The sequence below is a fragment of the Chelonia mydas genome, chromosome 14 (assembly GCF_015237465.2).
Source record: "Chelonia mydas isolate rCheMyd1 chromosome 14, rCheMyd1.pri.v2, whole genome shotgun sequence".
NCBI classification, from domain to species: domain Eukaryota; kingdom Metazoa; phylum Chordata; order Testudines; family Cheloniidae; genus Chelonia; species Chelonia mydas.
In genome coordinates, this window is record NC_051254.2 from 18,529,336 (window position 1) to 18,550,219 (window position 20,884).

Sequence of the window (20,884 nt, forward strand, 5' to 3'; positions counted from 1 at the left end):
TGCCTTAACTACTTAGTTGGAACTGACATGAAAGTGGGTTCTTCAGTTCAGCTTCATGGTTGCAATGACTGATTTCTCAAGAAAGACAGAAAAGCCATTCATTCATGATTCCCTAAAGGTGTCATGATAGATGTATGCTCATTATTTTTCTGGATTTCACAGCGGTCTGCCTTGGTAGGACTTTGGCATTTTGTGCCATACCACTTTGGGCAAGATATATTAGGCCATACCAGTTTGTACAAAACATCCTGAGACATACACAGAACACCTGCTGGGATCAGTCAGCAACCTATTTCCTTATGGCCTGATAATTTTGGCTGTTTCACCTTAAAGATTTTCACTTCACACTAGCTTCTCCATATACTGCTTAAACGCATAAGATTCTTTAGCACAAAACCAATACCTTGTCCAATATATCTTTCTTAAAGATCAGTTATAAATTGCCTGTTGATCACATTTCTATTTAAAATAGACAATGCACAGTCCGAACTAGCTGCTGGATTCTGTGGTCAGGCTGCCCAGGGATCTGTCACATTATCACTTATATAGCTTTAATTTTCAATATAGTTTCTTGAATCTTAATTGATCCCTTTTAGATTTATATTACCTAGCAATAAAATTATACTTCTAATCATGTATTGTTGCTCCTTTCGGAGGGAGCAGTTAGCGAACATTTGGGGCCCTGCAGGCTGTTCGAAGAAGAAATTGATGATACATGTGTCACATTCTGGGGTGCAACCCAGACCAGTGACAGGTTGTGTCACCAGCTGCCCTGTAACCCTGAGTGCCTTTAAATGCTCTGCTGCTGTGGCTCACAGCCCAGGCAGCAGACAAGCATGCAGTGAGTGTCCGTGTGCTGAGCAGACCTGGTTCAGCACCCTGACCCTGCAGCCTGCTTTTTACACCACAGCCACACACTGGTCCCCTCCAGCCTTGGTTACTACTCGCAGAGTGACCCCATCACATCTCCCAGTTCTGAATGCCCCGAAACCATCTGCCCCGCTTTGTCCAGCCCTCTCACAGACGATTAATAAAGTCCATTGCTCGTTTAAAGAAACAAACTGCCTGCTGCTGTTTGTTTCTGCAGTGTTCAGAGAAACTGAACTTTGTGTACGTCCTTTGTAAATAAACAGGATCACACCAAAAAATATGCCTGACACATTGTGACACAGGCCCATTGGTGGTTCACTCTTCTGTGTCAGCAACTTTTGTCAGGCCTGACATACTCACTATACTTAACACATTGTTGTCATGATATTTACCCAAAAGATGGCATGTGGAAAACCAATAACTCGCTGATCATTAATGAGCAGACAGTTTCCTTGCTCACTATTTCCAAGTCTGACCCTCCAGCCTGTTCAGTGCCCAAAAAGCTCTGTCTCTTTCAAACTATGTCTCCTCTGCGGGACGTAACATCTGCTGTTTGACATGTTTTAAAGGCTTAGGCCTGAGTCGTGCCAAGGATTCTGGCCTATGTGTGGATGTATACGACATTACTCTTATTAATGAATTCCCTGCTTTCTCTGTCATTGCTATCCCACTCTCTGAGATACTGAACTACATGGAGTACTTGGTTGATCCATTATGGCATTCCTATGATTGTGGTTCAGTGCTCTTGCTGTGAAAGGAACCCTCACTTGCTCAGAATTACATCAAAGTGCTATTTAAATACTCCACACCGGACCATATGCATCACTGAGTACAATGCAGTTCCACCAGGTGAGAATCTGGCCCAGCGTCTCCACTTCTTTAGAGTGACTGACTTTTTAAACAATGAATTTAGTGCTGGTAAAAGGTGCTGGATTAACTGGCCTGGAAAGTGAGGTCTTCTGCTTAGCCAGAGTGCATTGACAGTGCAAGCTTTCCCTGACATTGTCCAAGCCAAAGAACCTCAACCATGACCTGCTGTGACCTCCCCTAAGGGTGCGATGGGAATTCTCTCCTCACACCCATTCTATTTTTAGCCTGTCTACTGACACAGTCAACAAAGGGGTCTGCTGAGTTGGGGGTTGCTGAGATATGGAGACTTCCCCACTAGAAGATAAACTCACACGCACAAGCTAATCTCATACTGAGGCAAGCAAAGGCCTGGCACATAGAAAAAACTTTTGGTGATCTATGGACCTAAGCAAGGCTCAACTTGGTGACCTAGATATGTCACTCCATAGCCCATTACTAACCTCCTGAGCTATTCAGTCAGTCACACAAAGCCCAGCTGACTTAGCCATTAGTGGGCAAACTGCCTGAACAAAACTGACAACACAATGTTCAGGTTGCATAGACAAATAAGAAACAAAGTCAGGAAAGTCTTCAAGGGAGCAAAGTGAAGTCCTGAGTCTGAAGGGGAAGAGGAAAGACTGGCCAAAATGGATCAGAGCTTAGACTGGTCTCCTGCCTCTGCACAGTGGCCAGTGCATGGGCCTCTAGAGGCAAAGGAACCTCTGCCCACCCCCAGTGCACCACTGGCAATTGAGAAAGAAGAGCTCATCCTGATGTAACACTATTGACGTATGTGGGCTTACACCAGGGATAACTCTTGCCCATTATTTCCTGATCCAGACACCAGTCACCCTATTAACTTAAAGCCAAATTCTGCCCCGTGTCACATGGGCTCACTATGTCTCCACCCCTGACTTCACCCACCCAGCAGCACACAGACTGAGGCAGGGGCCCGGCTAATAAGCCCACTGGTGCATCACAGCCTCACTGGGGCATGGGCTGCTGGCTAGGGGCCTGCTTTGGCACTAAACTTGCCAGTACACATGTTACAGTGTCAAGGAGAGACTGGGATTGAGGGGGCCCTGCTGCTCCTTTGGGAGCTCCACTTGTGTTTTCCTTATGCTCCCACGCCAGCCACACTGATGCAGCCTAGCATTGGCCAGCGAGATGCCTTTGAAACCCTAATCGGCACACCCCTCTTCTCCCCCTGAAGCCTCTATAGCACCATTGTATAAGGGCAGGCTATGTACTAATGTTTGTGGTCATGAATTTATCCAGCTGTTTTTTAAGTCCCAGCTATAGTATTTGAGCTGATGACCTGTTATTGCACAGAACTGCATAAATGAATGTAACAGTCCCCTTTATCTGTGCCACATTCACTGCCCTTTCATTTCAAGGTAACTTTCTGTTTTTAATTATGTTGGGAGTGGGTAAAGAGGACTGACTGATCATCTCACTGTACCCCCAGAATTTCATATTCATAATCAGAAACCCATAAACATAATCTGAAATGCTTCCAAGTATCTCCAACACTTCTCCTCTCCCGGATAAACAAACCTGGGATTTGTTATCTCTCATATATAAATTCTGTCAAAGCTCTAACCATTACTGTTGCCTGTCTCTGGACACAGCCAATCTCATTTGCTCCATCTCTTAAAGGAGACCCCAGAGTGGACACAGAGTACCATGTGCTATTTTCTTTCCCTCTTTAATTCTCCCAAACTTCTTATTTGCCTGTCTAATTGCTGATTTTTCTTCAGTAAGCTATCCCCAGTGACCCCAAAGTCTTTGTCCTCAGTGAGCCATGCAGATTCACGGCTCTAGTTCTTCCCATGTGTTGATTTCAATGTGTTGAAATCTGTGGGGAGTTTCTTACAATTCTCCATAATTTATACAAAAATCTAAGAGTTTAGCATCACCAGCAAACAGCACTAACTTGCTTTATTTCTCTCCCGTCTGAGAAACAGCCATTCGCTATGACTGCATTTTTCTATAAGACAATCAGCATGCATGACTAAACTTGGCACATAATTCTTTTATTATACTTTTATGAGGCCTTGTCAGCCTTTGGAAAATCCAAGCACGTCATGCCTACGGGTAACACTGATAAAAGAAGCTATCCCAGGTTAGAGAGGCATATTCTTCCCACAGCAGCCCCCAGACTGCTTTGACTTAATACAGCTCTGCTTACCCAAGCCCCATGTTATTCGAACTTTAATTGGGGTCTTCTGTACTTTCCCTGGCATTGAGCTTAGACACACTGGTCTATAATTGCCAGGGTCTTCCATGTCACCACATTAGCAATGGAGCCAACCAATTCCTTAGTCATGGTAGGCCACATTATTCAATATGTAGATCAAACTCATGAGCATGGGAGACAGCACCTGCTCGCAAGAGCTTACACTTAAAATAGACTGGAGAGATCAAGGTGGGGAAAAAGGGAATATCAGTTATCCCCATTTCACAGACAGGGAAATGAACTATGGAGGGATTAAGTGACTCTCTCAAGATCAAGATCGTGCAGTGAGCTTGTGACAGGGCCGGGAACTGAATGATCAATGCATCTTTCTCCTCACCCCAGCCACCTCTTCTAGTTCCCAGAGTCCTCACACACCCCCAGGATGTACATACCCCTCCTCCACAGCTCTGTCTCTGCTGTGGAGCCCTTCCCTCTACCCTTCCCCTCGCCTGCTGCACCTCTCCTCCAAGCTTTGGAGTACATTCTTCTTCCCCTGGATGTGTGCCCCAGCTCATATGGCCTAGCTATTGCAGCTGTTCCATGGACAAAGGTGACCTACCCTTGTGAGATGCATGGCCATTAGGCTGCAACTGGTAAACAGAAGTGGACCAGCAGGAGAAGGAGTTTGGTGGTGGGTGTTTGGTCCACAGTATTATCATGAAACATTCCTAACATTCAGCCTAATGTTTCACTTTCTTAACTTAAATCCTGTGATTTCAAGTAAATGGAAACCATGTGCTCCCTTCCCCCTCTGCCCACAATCATCTCTTCCCCAAACGATCTACCTCTTTTATCCTTACCGATCCCTGCTGTCAGCTGATTGTTTTTGCAGTCCTTCTATGAACACCTTGCCACTCAGTCAATCTCCTTCTCGTAATCAGGTGACCATAAAACAATATTCTGTGTGTAATTTGGAGGCTAGCCATAAGTTATTTTGGCCTTTACTGCCATGTCACACTGTAATCTCATGTCAGAGACATGCTATTCTCCCCAGGTCTCTTTCGGCGTATGTCTCAGAGGACAGAGGTGATAGCCCTGGTGTATCTGGCTGTGCTAGGAGTGCTCCCAGAGTTCCTCCCTGAACAGCTGCGTTTCAGATTAGTTTGAAACCAGCTAGAGTGTTTTACCTTTTCTAATCTCACTAGCTCCCTTTGTATTATTTTTCTATCCCTCTTGGTGTCTGCAACTCCGCCCAATGGATCACTGTTTATGAATTGCATTAACATGCTATTTACATGCCTCCCTTCTGGACTACTAACAAAGAGGCTAAGCAAAGAACACACTTAACCCCGATTCCTGTAGTATCCCGCTATGCAACTCCCCCAACTCAATCCTTCCCGATGTATCAACGCATAGGAATATAGGAATTGCCAGAGTGGATCAGATCCAAGGTCCATCCAGTCTGGTATCCCGTCTAACTGTGGCCAGCACCAGAAGAGGTATAAACTCCACAGGAGCAGATGTGGGATAAGAAACTCCTCTCACAGGTCACATAATAACCTCTGGTAGTTGGAGATTGGATTCAACCTTGAAGTAAGAGGTTGAATATCCCTTCCAACATTTTTGCCATCAGTTACATAATTTTGTTTATTGTATCTAAGCCAGTTTTCAGTCCACATAGGAGTGTTCCTCTCCAAAGCCACTGGAATTCAATTTTCTGGTAAGATTCTGAGAGTGACTTCATCCAATGTTATGTTTTTATGCCTTAAGCCAAACGCTTTCAAATATGGGTGTATCTGGGTTACTCGGGAGCACTGGGAGCCACAGAAAACAAGAACTGAAATCGAGGTGGGTTTTGTGCGTATGTAGGAGCCTACGGTGAGGACATCTGCACACACGTACTGCTTTCTCCTTGTCTGCTAATTCTATAATTCAGTTAAAACATCACAAAGGATGGAAAATCCTGTATCCACTAAAATAAATGACCATTGTTCAGGATAGGTAAGCACAAGAGTCATCCTGTTATTACCTGTAACACTTATAGTGAGTGGGGTTAAAAGTTAGGCCATTCAAACAGCCAGATGTTCAGAAACTGGCCTAGTGAAACCAGGGAGCAAACACAGTACTCCTCCTCTTCAAAACCACCACTCCCTTCTAATCATTTTGGCAGCTTAATTACCCTTTCCACAGACGAGGTAAACAGGAATCACCACAACCTACAAAAGGAATCAGCATGGACAACACTTTCCCCCCTCACCTCACTCATTTAGGGGACTATAAACCAATCAGAGTGTAAATTTAAACCTTGGGCACTAGAGTTCCTCCATGGAACTACACCAAGCTCGTCTCTGCCCCGCATCTGGGGGGGCTAGGGTTCCATGGGTGAGGAGGATGTGGACCAACGCTGCGCAGGTTCCCTGCTCCCTAACTGTTGGCATACTGTGGGGCCATGCGGGTACCCATAGCAGTGCCGCTGATTTGAAGGTATACATTGTCCCCAAGTGTGAAATAGTTTTAATTGCACTGTTAAAAATAGAATACAAATTGAAATTTATTAACTATTTTGGGATGTTTTCCCACATTTTCAAATATATTGATTTAAATTACAACACAGAATACAAAGTGTACACTGCTCACTTTATATTATTATTTTTATTACAAATATTTGCACTGTAAAAATGATAAACAAAAGAAATAGTATTTTTCAGTTCACTTCATACAAGTACTGTAGTGCAATCTCTATCATGAAAGTGCAACTTACAAATGTAAATTTTTTTTTGTTACATAACTGCACTCAAAAACAAAACAATGTAAAACTTTTAGAGCCTACAAGTCCACTCAGTCCTACTTCTTGTTCAGCCAGTCACTAAGACAAACAAGTTTGTGTACATTTACGGGAGATAATGCTGCAGGCTTCTTATTAACAATGCCACCTGAAAGTGAGAACAGGCGTTCGCATGGCACTTTTGTAGCCAGCATTGCAAGGTATTTACGTGCCAGATATGCTAAACATTTGTATGCCCCTTCATGCTTTGGCTACCATTCCAGAGGACATACTTCCATGCAGATGATGTTGGTTAAAAAAATAATGCGTTAATTAAATTTGTGACTGAACTCCTTGGGGGAGAATTGTATGTCTTCTATTCTGTTTTACCCACATTCTGCCATATACTTCATGTTATAGCAGTCTCAGATGATGACCCAGCACATGTTGTTCATTTTAAGAACACTTTCACAGCAGATTTGACAAACTGCGAAGAAGGTACCAATGTGAGATTTCTAAAGAGAGCTACAGCACTCAACCCAAGGATTAAGAATCTGAAGTGCCTTCCAAAATCTGAGAGGGACCAAGTGTGGAGCTTGCTTTCAGAAGTCTTAAAAGGGCAACATTCAGATGCGGAAACTACAGAACCTGAACCACCAAAAAAGAAAATCAACCTTCTGCTGGTGGCATCTGATTCAGATGATGAAAATGAACATGTGTCGGTCCACACTGCTTTGGATTGTTATTGAGCAGAACCCGTCATCAGCATGGATGCATGTCCTCTGGAATGGTGGTTGAAGCATGAAGGGACATATGAATCTTTATCACATCTGGCACGGAAATATCTTACTATGCCAGCTACAATAGTGCCATGAGAACGCCTGTTCTCACTTTCAGGTGACATTGTAAACAAGAAGTGGGCAGCATTATCTCCTGCAAATGTAAACAAACTTGTTTGTCTGAGTAACTGTCTGAACAAGAAGTAGGACTGAGTGGACTTGTAGGCTCTAAAGGCAATTTAATCCAGTGCCCAACTATCCTGACAGTTCGTTTTTCTCCTGTCCAACCTAAACCTCCTTTACTGCAATTTAAGCCCATTGCTTCTTGTCTTGTCCTCAGAGGTTAACAAAACAGTTTTCTCCCTCCTCTTTGTAACAACCTTTTATTTACTTGAAAGCTGTTATCATGTCCCCCCTCAGTCTTCTCTTCTCCAGACTAAACAAACCCAGTTTTTTCATGGGGGAATACACATAGCTCAAAAGAGCGATATATGTTCTGTTTCTGCAGCTACAATTGAACTGAAAGTGTTAATTGTATGTAACTCTGATCATGGATTGGCATCCTCATGTACTGATCTCAGGTAACTGGTACTTCATGACAACTTCTTGCATGTCTTGAAAGATTCATCTCAGTCAGTGCACATCACAGACAGCGTCTGTAATCTGATAGAATGATGTATCTGGTTATACCAAAACTGTGAAGCTGTTAACTATGGTGCAAAGTGGTTTTGCTTCAGCAGTTTTGCTTATAGCAATCTAACCATTTTATGACCATCAAAAGGCATGGCAATCTGTCTTGGAGAACTGTACCTGACGATAGTCTAATGTTGATTGTATGCCAGTTTGGATGGTGCCATTCATTTAAGATGTGCATCAGTTCGCATTAACTTCCGGAATGATGCTTGCTTTGGAGTAATAACAGAAAAAGATTTTTACATGATCCTTAAAGGTCTAGCCCCAGTTATGGAAACATCATCCTGAGAGGTATGCAGCTTGCTTGATATTTACGAAACTCTTCATCTCAAGGAACTTGCTGAAAAAGCAGTGGCCCTGAGATGTTGTCTGAAACAGGAAAGTCTTTGGCCTATTGTTGAAATCTAAATAGTGGGTGTGTTTTATTTACTCTGCATTATCAGAAGGAAATCAGGGTTTGAAACCCAGGAAAATAACCTCACTGAAGTGTAGCAGAGGCACAAACAAAGAGTTCCCAGGAGATCTAATCAACGTCACAGCAAATGCTCTCAGAACCAGAGAGAAATAAGTTTAAGCTGCTTAGAGCCCTTCTGACGAGCCTGCTACCTGATCCCATTAGTAGGAAACTACCAGGAAACATCAGCAACTGATACCAGGGCCATAGTTATAGGAAAAATGCATTAAACATTTATTTCCTTTCAAAGGAAAACTTACAGGCCCTGGACATCCAAGTAGCTTATTGAAGTGAAAGGCTTCTGCTTACTTGTCCACTGGATCCCTGGGGGCAGTTGCATGCACAGCATGGGAGCCGGGGAGGTAATTTCAACCAAGGAGCTCTTGGAGTTCACCGTGGGGAAAGAGCCATATTTTTCCAGCATTTCTTTAGCAGAGACTCTGGAAGTGATTCTCCCCTATCCCCAGCCAATCTGCATTATGACATTTTTGAAAAAGTGTAGTACTGAAAGGAAATATTTGTTCTGCTCTTCAAGTCACTGGGTGTAGAGGGGACCTTATTGGGAAGCCAGGACCGTGAGTTTTCGCCTCTTCACCCTTATTCATTTTAAGGATAAGCTTATTGGTATCCCTGTGTCAAAAGTTCTGGATTCTGAGTCAGTTCTCAGGAGGAGGAGGAGGAGGACACCTTAGCAAATCTGACCTTTATGAAGCTGGTAGCCTTTTGCCGGTGGCGGGGGTCTGCGGAATCCAATAGGGGCAGAGACAAATTTGAGGGGACCATGCTCTGAGGCTTGTCTCCAGGACTCACTGCACTAACTGCGGGGTGGGGGGGGCAGAGCTGATCAAGAAGCAGAGCTAGGGCATCAGGGTATTGCTAATTATAATCCCCACAATTGTAAGGAGCAGTCCAAGGACTGCAGTGTGACCATGCAAACACATTCAAGAACACGAGGGTCTCTGGCTTTGGTCTGGCACAAGGAATCCTTGTCCCAAGGGTGCTTCTCTCCATACAACTGCAAACAGTGCATTCCTTGGGTGATCCCTCAGGACAGCAGTAAATCTCTTTGGTTCAAGTGCAACCTCTTGCCCATAAAGTTTTACATTGTTTTATTTTTGAACTCAGTTATTTTTTGGACCTAATTCTACATTTGTAAGTTGCACTTTCATGATAAAGAGATTGGACTACGGTACGTGTATGAAAAAGACTTTTGTTTTTACAGTGCAAATATTTGTAATAAAAAATAAATATGAAGTGAGCACTGTACACTTTGTATTCTGTGTTGTAATTGAAATTGATATATTTGAAAATGTAGAAAACATCCACAAATATTTAAACAAATTGTATTCTCTTATTGTTTAACAGTGCGATTAATTGTGCTTAATTTTTTTAATCACTTGACAGCCCTAATACAAAAGCAATCTGAGTGACATCCAGACTAGATTCCTCCTAGCCTTGTGAACAGGGGCCCCACAATCCTTTGTGAACATTTCTGAGGGGGAGCTGTACGGGAGGCACATTCAGTTAAAATCTGATCGAATTTTTCTTTTGGCTCCACAAAGGAAGTGAACTTAGTCTGTCAGGACTCAAGGTCTCAGCCAGAGTAACCAGAGTCTGCAGGCAAGCAGTTTGCAAAAGCAATAGATAGACCGGATCAGTTACTGTCTTTGACAACTCACCAAGCCACTCGCTGTGACTATGCCAGTGGACCAGGATGTCCTTAGGACAAGACTTCCTGAGTTGGAAACTGGCCCCCAAACTAGCTGATTAGTGATGGGATCCAATCTACACTAGGGCAGACCCTGACTGTCAGCCATGGAGAAGAAGGGAGATGGGTTAGAATCCACAACCATCCAAAATGACCATTCGCACATCAGGCAGGATTTTGTTGATTTTGTTCAGGTTGATCAAAGGGAAAGTTTATTTAGGGGAACTTGTCCCTGGAGGTCCTGCCCCGAAGCGGTTAGGATACAAGGCACTGTGATGGGACTAGCTCTCCCTGGATCCAGGGGCAGAAGTGACTCTAAAGGCAGAAAGAATGTTTGACCAGATTAACCAAGCACTCCTGTCAGCAGAGAGAATGCTCACCCCACAACACAATACAGCCAGATTCACCAGTTATTCCAGGATAGGGTGAATGTTGTGGGTATCTGCTGAAGGAACTAACTTGGGGGGGAAAGAGGGATGCCCACCCTGTATATATTACTGAAGGCTTGTTAATTGGGAATGATTTACTAATGCACTTCACTCCTCTAATTGAGTGCCATAATTACGTGTTGTGGGCACATGTTTCTAAAGCTAGTCCTTACAAGTTGACTTCTGAGAAAAAGACAATGCAAGTGCGGGTCTGCACCACCCAACAGACCCAGCTAGTACTGAAAGTGATGGCCAGGCCTCAGAAAGGCGAATAGGCTAGTCTTAGGGGAAGCCAGGACATCGCAGAAATTGGAAAAGCAATTTGATATTCAAAGCCCCACAAGCAATAGCAGAGAGATAAAGGAGTTAAACCATGAATCTGCAGCAACGCCACAGCCTATGGGCACAGAAACAGGAAGTGCTGTTAGCAGACAGGCTCCAAGGCCTCACACTAGCCCTCTGTCCTTTGTAAAATGTATCTGTTAGCCTTACGTGTTAGCTAGCTCTGAAACGGAAAAGGCAACTTTTTCCCCAAGTCCCTTAATGAAAGGGTTATTGGTAAAAGAGCCACTTATGAAACTGGCCTCTGAGAAGGCTCATTCGGATGGATTCATTTGAAACATTAGCTGAGCTCCATGAACAAATAGCAATGGTCCCCAAGAAAGAAGCATTCTGCACCATCCAACAACAGAAAGGCCCTGGGAGAAACCAGGGTTGGGTATATGTGCACTGACTATTCAGCTTGGCAATCAGAAGTTAGTGCATTCTGCCCCGGTAAGAGATCTCTAGAAGCAAAGGTCCTTCCATGTGATCTTCTATCACATGTGAAATTACTGCTCCATTTCCTTAGGGGGAAGTTGCACAAGCTACTTTATGGGCAAAGATGCATTGTAGCATGTAAGAACCCTTTCAGATGCTAGGAGCTTCTTGGCCTCATCGAAAGTCTCAGTGCACTGTGTGGATGAACACTACTTCTGTCCATTGTATCCCAGTTCATTCCAGGGCTGTAGTGCTGTCGCAAAGTTAAGCAAAAACCTATCGTAAATGTCACGCTGTCGGAGTGGTTCACGACCTCAGGGCAGGCTGTCAAAAGCAAGGCAGATGCTCCAAACTGGTGGTCTATTTTATAATTAGTTGTCACCGTAACAGTCTCAGCATGGAGTCACAGATAGTGCCCTTGGGCTCTCCAGTCTAGCTTACCCGCCAGGCAAGCTGGACTCAGTGATAAATAGAGCCCTGCGTGAATACAAAATTTGTATCGACATCCGATCCGCAAAAATGATCCATGGATTTGTAGGGCTTTAGTGATAAATGGTCACTTACACCAAAAATCACAAAATATGCAGGTTGCTCCCTGTCCCAAGAGACCAATCATTCACCCCTGGTCCATTTGTACCTTAGACCTCACATCAAAGACAATGCTTGTGGCCAAGTCTGTAATAAATTAACTAAAGGTTGATTAACTAGGAAAAAGAAATAAGGGAATTAATTACAGGTTAAAGCAAAGCATATATGCAAAAATAAGTTTGCCTGTAATTCAAAAGGTGACTGGGATGTAGTAATCTATCAATTCAGAATGTCTTTCAGGGCTAATCTATGCCAAGCAGCACTGGGATCTCTTTGCTTATGTTTAGGAATTGTCACCCCTGAGAGGCCAGACAGCATGAAAGAGACCCAGTTTCTCTTTGTCAGGGATTTTTATCCCCAAACTGATGGGATGAGTTCATGTGTAGGTCTCTCCTTCCTGGAGGGAGTCAGGAATGTAGTCAACAGGGTTTCTGTCCTCATTTGCCTTCAATGGGCCATGGACGAGCACTTTACCTTACTCAATGCCTCTTTTCCTGTTTGGTGAATTACACAATGTTAAAATTTAGATATTTAGGCCTGCCTGGAAAGTCCCATACTTTAAGAACTTAGGTGTATTTTTATCACTTAGCTAGTTAAAACTACGTTCATTTATGCTAAGTTATGCTCATTTATACTAAGTTATGTTATAATGAGTTATACTCATTTATACTAAGTTATGTTCGTTATGCTAAATTCATTTATGCTAAGTATCCCATAATTCCTTGCATTTGCTGAAGAAAGCACTTTGCATAAGCAGATAGGAAACTTGTCAAAATCAAGGTACATTCGTTCTATGTCTTAATCGAAGCTAGGGAAGTATCTGCCCAGACCAGTACTTGGAATGCTTGTATCCAAAACAACGATAAGGAAGGAACAGAACGACATGTTTGGGAACTGGGACACACTGATGGGTTGGATCATCATATAAATAATACCAGATGAAATGTGTAACCTTGGGAGCACACCTTCTGAGTAAAGTCAATGTAACATCACTGCACTAGATAGCTTCCCAGAGACTGGTGTACAGCCTTTTCCCTGTACTAGATTATTATTGGCTTAGAGCAATACACCAGACGGACATTGTGATCAAGCAGTTGACTGTACAATTTATGAACCAGTTGGTAAGCCAAGCCATCTAGCTAAACGTTGGTCAAACCAAGCAGTGCGGAGTCACAATGTAACTGCTTGGAGGGGGATGATGCTCAGGAAGCAGTGGGATGCTAGTGTTCATTAATCTCACATACACTTGTGTAGCCAGCCAAGCCAGGCCTAGTGACCAGTTTTATAGCTAGGGCATGATAAAACACTTTAGGCAAAATGCCAATACTTCAGGAATTCCTGGGCCAAAAGCCACATTTTCAGTATTCTGTATATAAAAATTAAAACACTTTTCTTGGCTAAATACCAGACACAGACTAAAAAGGGGGGGGGGGGCGGAATCCTCTTTCAATAAACATCATAGAACAAATTTAAAGCCAAGGCAAATGAAAGTGAGAGATGGGAGACATTAAAATCCCTTGTTGTACAATTTGTAAATAGTCATGTTTGTCCAAGATTCGGGCTAGATATGTAAATCTTAACCCTTGGGGTCACGTGAGTAACTTGTAAAAAAGGGAAAGATAAGAAGCAAAGTGGTATTGCATTGCATTGCCTCACATGTTTAGTGTTGAACAATAATGTAAGAGCTGACAAGGAACTTATAACTAGAAAAAAATCAAAATGGGAAATTAAAACAGCAAGTGGAAAGTGTAAGCAACTGCAATAACCCTGTTGCCTAGACAAGAAAGTAAGGGAAGACTAGGAGATTGTCAGGGGAGGTGCATCCAGCAAAAAAGAGAAAAATTAACCTGGCAAAGACAGGCTAAAAATCTGTATGATGTTGCCCAAAACCAGTTAACTGCAGCAAGAAAAGTGCTCTTGTAACCAATTTGACATGCAGACAAAAGCAACAGGCATTTGGGGAACAAGTTCAAATTTTGCATGAATTGGTGACAACCTGGGTCCAGCCACCCCAAAGAATAAGGGGTCTGAACCCCAGAGAATAAGCAGTTGAACTAACAGATTGCACATTATGTCATTGTACTATAAAAATGTCAAGTAAGGTCTTTTATGAAAGCTTGTAACGTTCTGAACTTGATGGTCACTATGAGATATGTGTACAGGCCATGGTGATGAATGAATATATTTGCATGTATAGAAAACTGTAAATTGTGACTGTGATGCAACTCACAACAGGGAAGTAAAGCAATCAAGCAGGGAGGGGCTACTTCCCAAACCAGTTGTTTACATGAAACCAGCTTCAATCCATTGTCCAGCCCAGGAAAAGACAATGGTGAATTGCTAAAGTTAATGGAAAGACACAGACAATTCTGAATTTCCGCACTTTGAATATCTGTAGTGACTGAAGGGAAAAAAAAACCTGCAAGCCCTTTTAAAATGGGAGTTGAAGTGAAATCCGTCCAGAAACTGAGGACCTGCCTCAAGGCGGGAAGCTGTCCGTTAAATGCTAGATCCCTCTACAATTAGGGGTACACTAGGAAACTGTGCAAAGTCAATAAGTATATTGTATTCGAAATGGGATTTTACCTAATATAGAAGCGTAAAGCCTGAGGTTGCGTCTTTATGTTTATTGACTGTGTAGCTTGTCTGTGTTTGCTCTCCCTCATTATTTCCTCTTGGAATCTGGGGGGGGGTTCTATTAAACAAACCTTTTGTGTATTTTTACCCCAAGCAGGTCTTTGTTGTGCAAACTGTGTGGAGTGTGTGTGCCAAATTGAGCTGATGACTGGGGGGGAAGGGGGGCAGGGGGGAGCGCTGGTTTCACATCTCCCGCGGTGACGAACTGGAGGGGGAAAGTCCGAGTGTCTGATAGTTTGGAACTTGGGAAGGATGGATTTGGGGGTACTTGGGACTGAAAGGGCAGTTAGGATCACCCTGCAAGGAGTAACTAAGCTGGTGGAAGCCAGGATGAGACCTTGTGCTTGTGGGCTGGCTACTGGTGTCAGGGATCTGAGCCATAGCAGCACAAAATTAAGGTTACAGGACCTCTTATGGGTCTGGATGAGCTGAAAAATGTCACAGACCTTCCTGACCTTTTGATAATGGGTTTGCTTTTAGACATTGATGATATAGGCACCATTTATTTAAAACTCTAGCAGGAAGCCAAGCAGATGTGGGGGATGGAATTGGGGAAGGTTCTAGGCAGAATCTCGACAATGAAGCACAGAGAAATGGAGTAGCTTTAGAGAAAATACTGTTACTTATACAAATAAAGTTCCTTGTTCAGTGTTAGACGAAAGAAACTCTTTGTGCAATTTTTTATCCTTGTTACATGGCAAACAGTACCCCCAACTTCTCTATCAGAGACTGCATCTATTACTCATTCAGTGCTCACTCACAGTGATACAGACTGTCATATAACAAGGGGAAGGATCCCTTAGGTACCAAGACTGTGATTTAAACACCCTCCTCATTTTGCTGACTGATAAGGGGCTCACAGATGCAGTGAGGATGGGTGTGCTGTGGTACCACACCTCCAGGAGGTGTGTTGAGAATGAACTCCCTTGAAACACACCTCAGTCTAAAGGTATCAGAGACAGAACAATTACTGGACACAGTAATCATCATCAAGCAATCAATATGCAAACAGCTAGAAGATAATAAGGTGATAAGTAACAGTCAACATGGATTTGTCAAGAACAAATCCTGTCAAACCAACCTAATAGCTTTCTTTGACAGCTAACAAGCCTTATGTATGAGGGGGAAGCAGTAAATGTGGTATATCTTGACTTTAGTAAGGCTTTTGATACTGTTTCCCATGACCTTCGCATAAACAAACTTGGGAAATATAGCCTAGATGGAGCTACTATAAGGTGGGTGCATAACTGCTACGAAAACCATTCTCAAAGAGTGGTTATCAGTGCTTACAGTCAAGCTGGAAGGGGATAATGAGTGGAGTCCCGCAGGGATCAGTTGTGGATCCGATTCTGTTCCATATCTTCATCAGTGATTTAGATAATGGCATAGAGAGTACACTTATAAAGTTTGTGGATGATATCAAGCTAGGAAGGATTGCAAGGGCTTTGGAGGACAGGATTAAAATTCAAAATGATCTGGACAAACTGGAGAAATGGTCTGAAGGAAATAGAATGAAATTCAATAAGGAAAATCACTTGCACACATACAAAATGGGAAATGACTGCCTAGGAAGGAGTACTGTGGAAAGGGATCTGGGGGTTACAGTGGATCACAAGCTAAATATGAGTCAACAGTGTAATGCCTGCAAAAAAAGCAAATGTCATTCTGGGCTGTATTAGCAGGAGTGTTGTAAGCAACACAAAAGAAGTAATTCTTCCGTTCTCCTTTGTGCTGATAAGGCTTCAGCTGGGGCTCTTAGGCACCATCATAATACAAATAAATTAACAACAAACAACAGCGTATTCCCACTCAACTCACTAGGAATTCTGCCTGCAGGACCCTGGCAGGATCAGCCCCTATGTCCATAACTTCTGGACATTTTCCGTGGGGAGTATTTCCCATGTTCTTGGACCCCAATCTAATGCTGATGGGGGGGCTGACTATTTCAATGTGCCTTGAAGGCCTTCCTCAGTTTAGCTCCTTCCTGCCTCTCTGCACTTTTCTCCTTTTACTCTCTCTACCTCTTGAATCATCCCAAGGCATTTGCCTGGATGCCCCCCTTTATGTCCCACTGTCATTCCCCCCAACCTTGGAACTCCCTTCCTGTTCACGTCCAACCCCACCTCATCCATTTTTCTTATAAATAATAGTGCTAATCACATAAAACAAATATGATGTGCTAGCCGCCCAGGTGATCATGTACTCATTGTCCTTACCCTGGTCCCATGCCTCTTCACTGCCTCTTCTTATGTTATTATCTCCTCCTTTTAGTCTCCTGGGCAAGGAACCTGTTTATTCTGTAAATATCCACAGGTGTCTGGGGCACTATATAAATAATAACGATTACTTGTGCATGTATCATTTTCGTATGTGAAGTTATAAATATTGGAATATCCATCAGCTTTATGGGGATTGTCTGCCCCATTCTTTGCAGTTCACACTAATTGAGTAACCATAGCTATCCCGCACTGGGACACCAGTCACAGCCAAATATGCCATGTAAGATATTAAGGACCATCAGCTATACAACTGACCCACTGAGAGAAGGCAGATACACCTTATGACTCAGCAAGGCATACAGGGACATGCCTATGAGGAGAACTCTAAGGCTTCCTAGCCATGTGCTGGGCAGCTTGTGTTTAAAACAAAGAAAGCACAGGCCGCATGGCAAGAGACTATAAAAGGCAGCTGCATCTTCTCCATTTTGTCTTCAGTCCTGCTTCTTACCTCTGGAGGAACTTTGCTACAAACTGAAGCTCTGAACAAAGGACTGAATGACCCATCCAAGCTGTGGATGTATTCCAGAGACTTGACTTAAGACAGCAGTTTATTCCAATGCTGCTACAAGCCTGAACCAAGAACTTTGCCATTACTATATGTAATTGATTCCTTTAACCAATTTCAGCTCTCATCTTTCTTTCTTCCTTTTTATAAATAAACCTTTAGATTTTAGATACTAAAGGATTGGCATCGGCGTGATTTTTGGGTAAGATCTAAGTTATATATTGACCTGGGTGTGTGGCTGGTCCTTTGGGATCAGAAGAACCTATTATTTGATGAGACTGGTTGTAAAGAACCACTCATCTCTGAATCCAGGGTTTTTGGTGGTGATATAAGAACTGGAATGCCTGAGGAAACTGCCTTTATGTTTTCTTGTTAGCCAGTGTGGTAAAACAGGAATTTAATTTTGTGGCTGGTTTGGCATATCTTATAAAAGAATAACCACCAGTTTTGCGTTGTGTTTGCCCTATTTTTCAGCAGTTTCTCCTGAATTTGGCATTCTCAGTTATGACCCATATCAGAAGGAAACACCTATGAGAATAATGGCAGGGAGAAACCAGAGATTTTTTAAAGATAAGACCTCTGATAAATTCCCACAATGCCAGGTGGTCTGGTCATTACTGCTGAGATGTCTCAGGAAGTCCACCTCACAACATTGTTTCCAGCAATTAGGGGACAGCTGGCTTTCCATTGGACGTATCCACATGAGAGTAGTGACCATGAGGCAGAAGATTTTGGTTTCCCACCACAAACTTGGAAGCAGGTCAGTAAGTTACTGGAGGCAGAACCAAATTCGAATCTCCCAGTCTCTTCTCCCACGTCCTTATATATGACATAGTATTTAAAGAAGAGCTCAAGAAGCCAGGTGCATGATCTAGAAATAAACACTATGTATGATTCTTTCAGCTTGTCCCAGGACAATGGATTCAACCAGTGGTTTTGCTCCAGTGAGCAGCACCTTATTCTCACAAGCCTTGCAAAGCGGGGTATTTGCTGAGACTGAAAAGTGAGTTAGGCTTCTGGGTGAGCTCCCTCAGCACTGCTATAATTTAGAACAGCTTTGCCACACTGATGCTGGGAGGGGCACCTGAGAGATCAACTGAATCCACTGTGGAGGTTATGGGCTCCTTTGGCCAGCTGCTGTTAGGAACTAACTCGGACTATTAGGAACATGTTTGTGCAGGAGTTAGCAAAGTGTCAACAGGCAGAAGTGGTGAAATCCACTTCAGGGGATTTTGTTGACATCAGATATTAAAGAAACCTGTCCCTTTAATGAGGATAGTCATAATGAGGTGTCTTGAACTTGCTCTGTAATAAAGTCACCACCCGTTGCAAGCTTGCCCTGCACTTCGAATGCAACTTCGGAGAATGCATCCTGAAAGAGTGTACTTTTGCCATTAATGATGCTCACATAGATACCTGGGGCTGGGCTAAGTGCTGGTCACTGTATAGCTCTCCAGGTGGGAGGAAGCAGCTTTCCAATATTTCCAAGGGTTTCCAATATTAGCTTGATTTTTTTTATTCCTCACCAACCAGCTTCAACATAGCTAAAGCTATCCACTTGAAAGGTACATGTAGAATCTTATACCAGGGTCTGATCTCCCTAGGAATTTGGAGGCAAATCAGACATGGTGTTTCTATCAAAAAGGCTTCAAAACCAGGAGGGGATTCACTTGCGACATTTTCAACTTCTCTCCCCCTCAAAGTCACAGCCCCCACATATATCTCTCTGTCACCAATTGACTCTCTTATTCTGCTGTCCTGATGCCTTTGACTAGACTTGGGAGCACACTAATAGTTTATGCGCAAACGTCAGGAGTCTCACCAGTTTCCTGATGAAGTGGGTTTTAGCCCACAAAAGCTTAGGCCCAAATACATTTGTTAGTCTCTAAGGTGCCACAAGTACTCCTCGTTCTTTTTACCAGTTTCCTTGAGGCATTAAGGCATTTCTCCTCAAAGCAACTGATATGCACAATATTCCCTTGAACTTGGAGTTTCTGTTTTTGTTTTTTAAGCTGGGAATTTCCTGATGTCTTCCTCTCCCTTGCCCCAAAACATCAAGTTTAGTGATGAGTCTCGGGGGAGCTCTCAAGCTTTGCTGAGGCTCTGGCAGAGTTTGCAAGCTGGACATGGGCAGAAGCTTTCACAGAGGCAGAGGCTGTATGTTGAAAAGGAAGGGAGTCTACTCCCTTCCTGAGACATCCCCCTACTTCCCCTATCCCAGGGAGACAGCTACAGAAAGGGAGGGGTAACAGTCACTCAGTGGGGTGGGGTGTGCAGGCATGCCATTGCATTGTGGGAATGAAGCCACAGTTGACCCTAGTAAACTTTGCTCTATAATAGGCTGGTGCTGACATTTCTCTCACCCAGCGCTCCTGGACAAATCATCACAACAACCTCCCCTGCTCTGAGCCCAGCTTCCTTTCCTGCCTGCTATATAAAGCAGCTGGGCCGACTTCCCCAGCAAATGCCAATTGCCTTGAATTGGCAGCTGGTTAACCCTTTAATCCCTGGTTTCTGAATCCTGCTGACAAGTACTGGAGGGGGTGGGGATTTTTCTTCCATCTGACTCTTGTCAGATAGCCCCATCCCCAGTAACTAGTGCTTTCTGGAGGCCCAGATGCGCAGTGCACCCTTTGACACCCCCCTTTTCATTTCCAAGGGATTTGCCTGCCTGCAGGGGCAGCTGCCTATGCAGACCGGGATTGTGGCATGTGACAGGGCAAGACACACACTGTGCTCCCTGATGGAAACTTTACATTTATTCCTTCTTTGCTTGGTAGTTTTCCTTGAAGAATTTTAACAAGTTTTCCAGACCATCTTTTTCTCGGTGCATGGAAAAACATAACAATTGGGTTTCTTTGGGAAGCATGCCCTAGATGGACCTTCCCCCGCCCCCCTCCCTCCCATCCCATACACACACACACAAAACCAAGTGCCTCTTTTCATCGCTTGGTGCAGCTCTTCCCAGACTACTTACCCTGCACGAAATGCAATGATGGCGTCAAGCCACCTCTAGCTCCCCACCTTCCTTTCCTGGCGTGAGTACAGGAGTGTAGCCAAAAGAACCATTGTCCCTTCTTTCTCTAAGAGAGTAACAAATAAGTTATTTGGATACTTCTGGGGTGGGGAAGGTGTTACACCTGAGAGGAACTGTGGAGGGAGAACATGGGTTTGGTTTTTGTACACAATATCTAGACATCAGCCTATGCTGTGAATTAGGCACAGATGCAGCTTTCACCTTTTCTGAGGCACTTCTCCTCTGAGAAGGCAGAACCAAATCTGGCAGGTTTGTGCTAGTTAAAGAAAAAGGGGAAAGAATTTTGGGAGTCACCAATTTGAGAGTCGTTCTTTAATTAGTCCCTGTGCCTTGCTTGTTATGCATGGCTCAATAG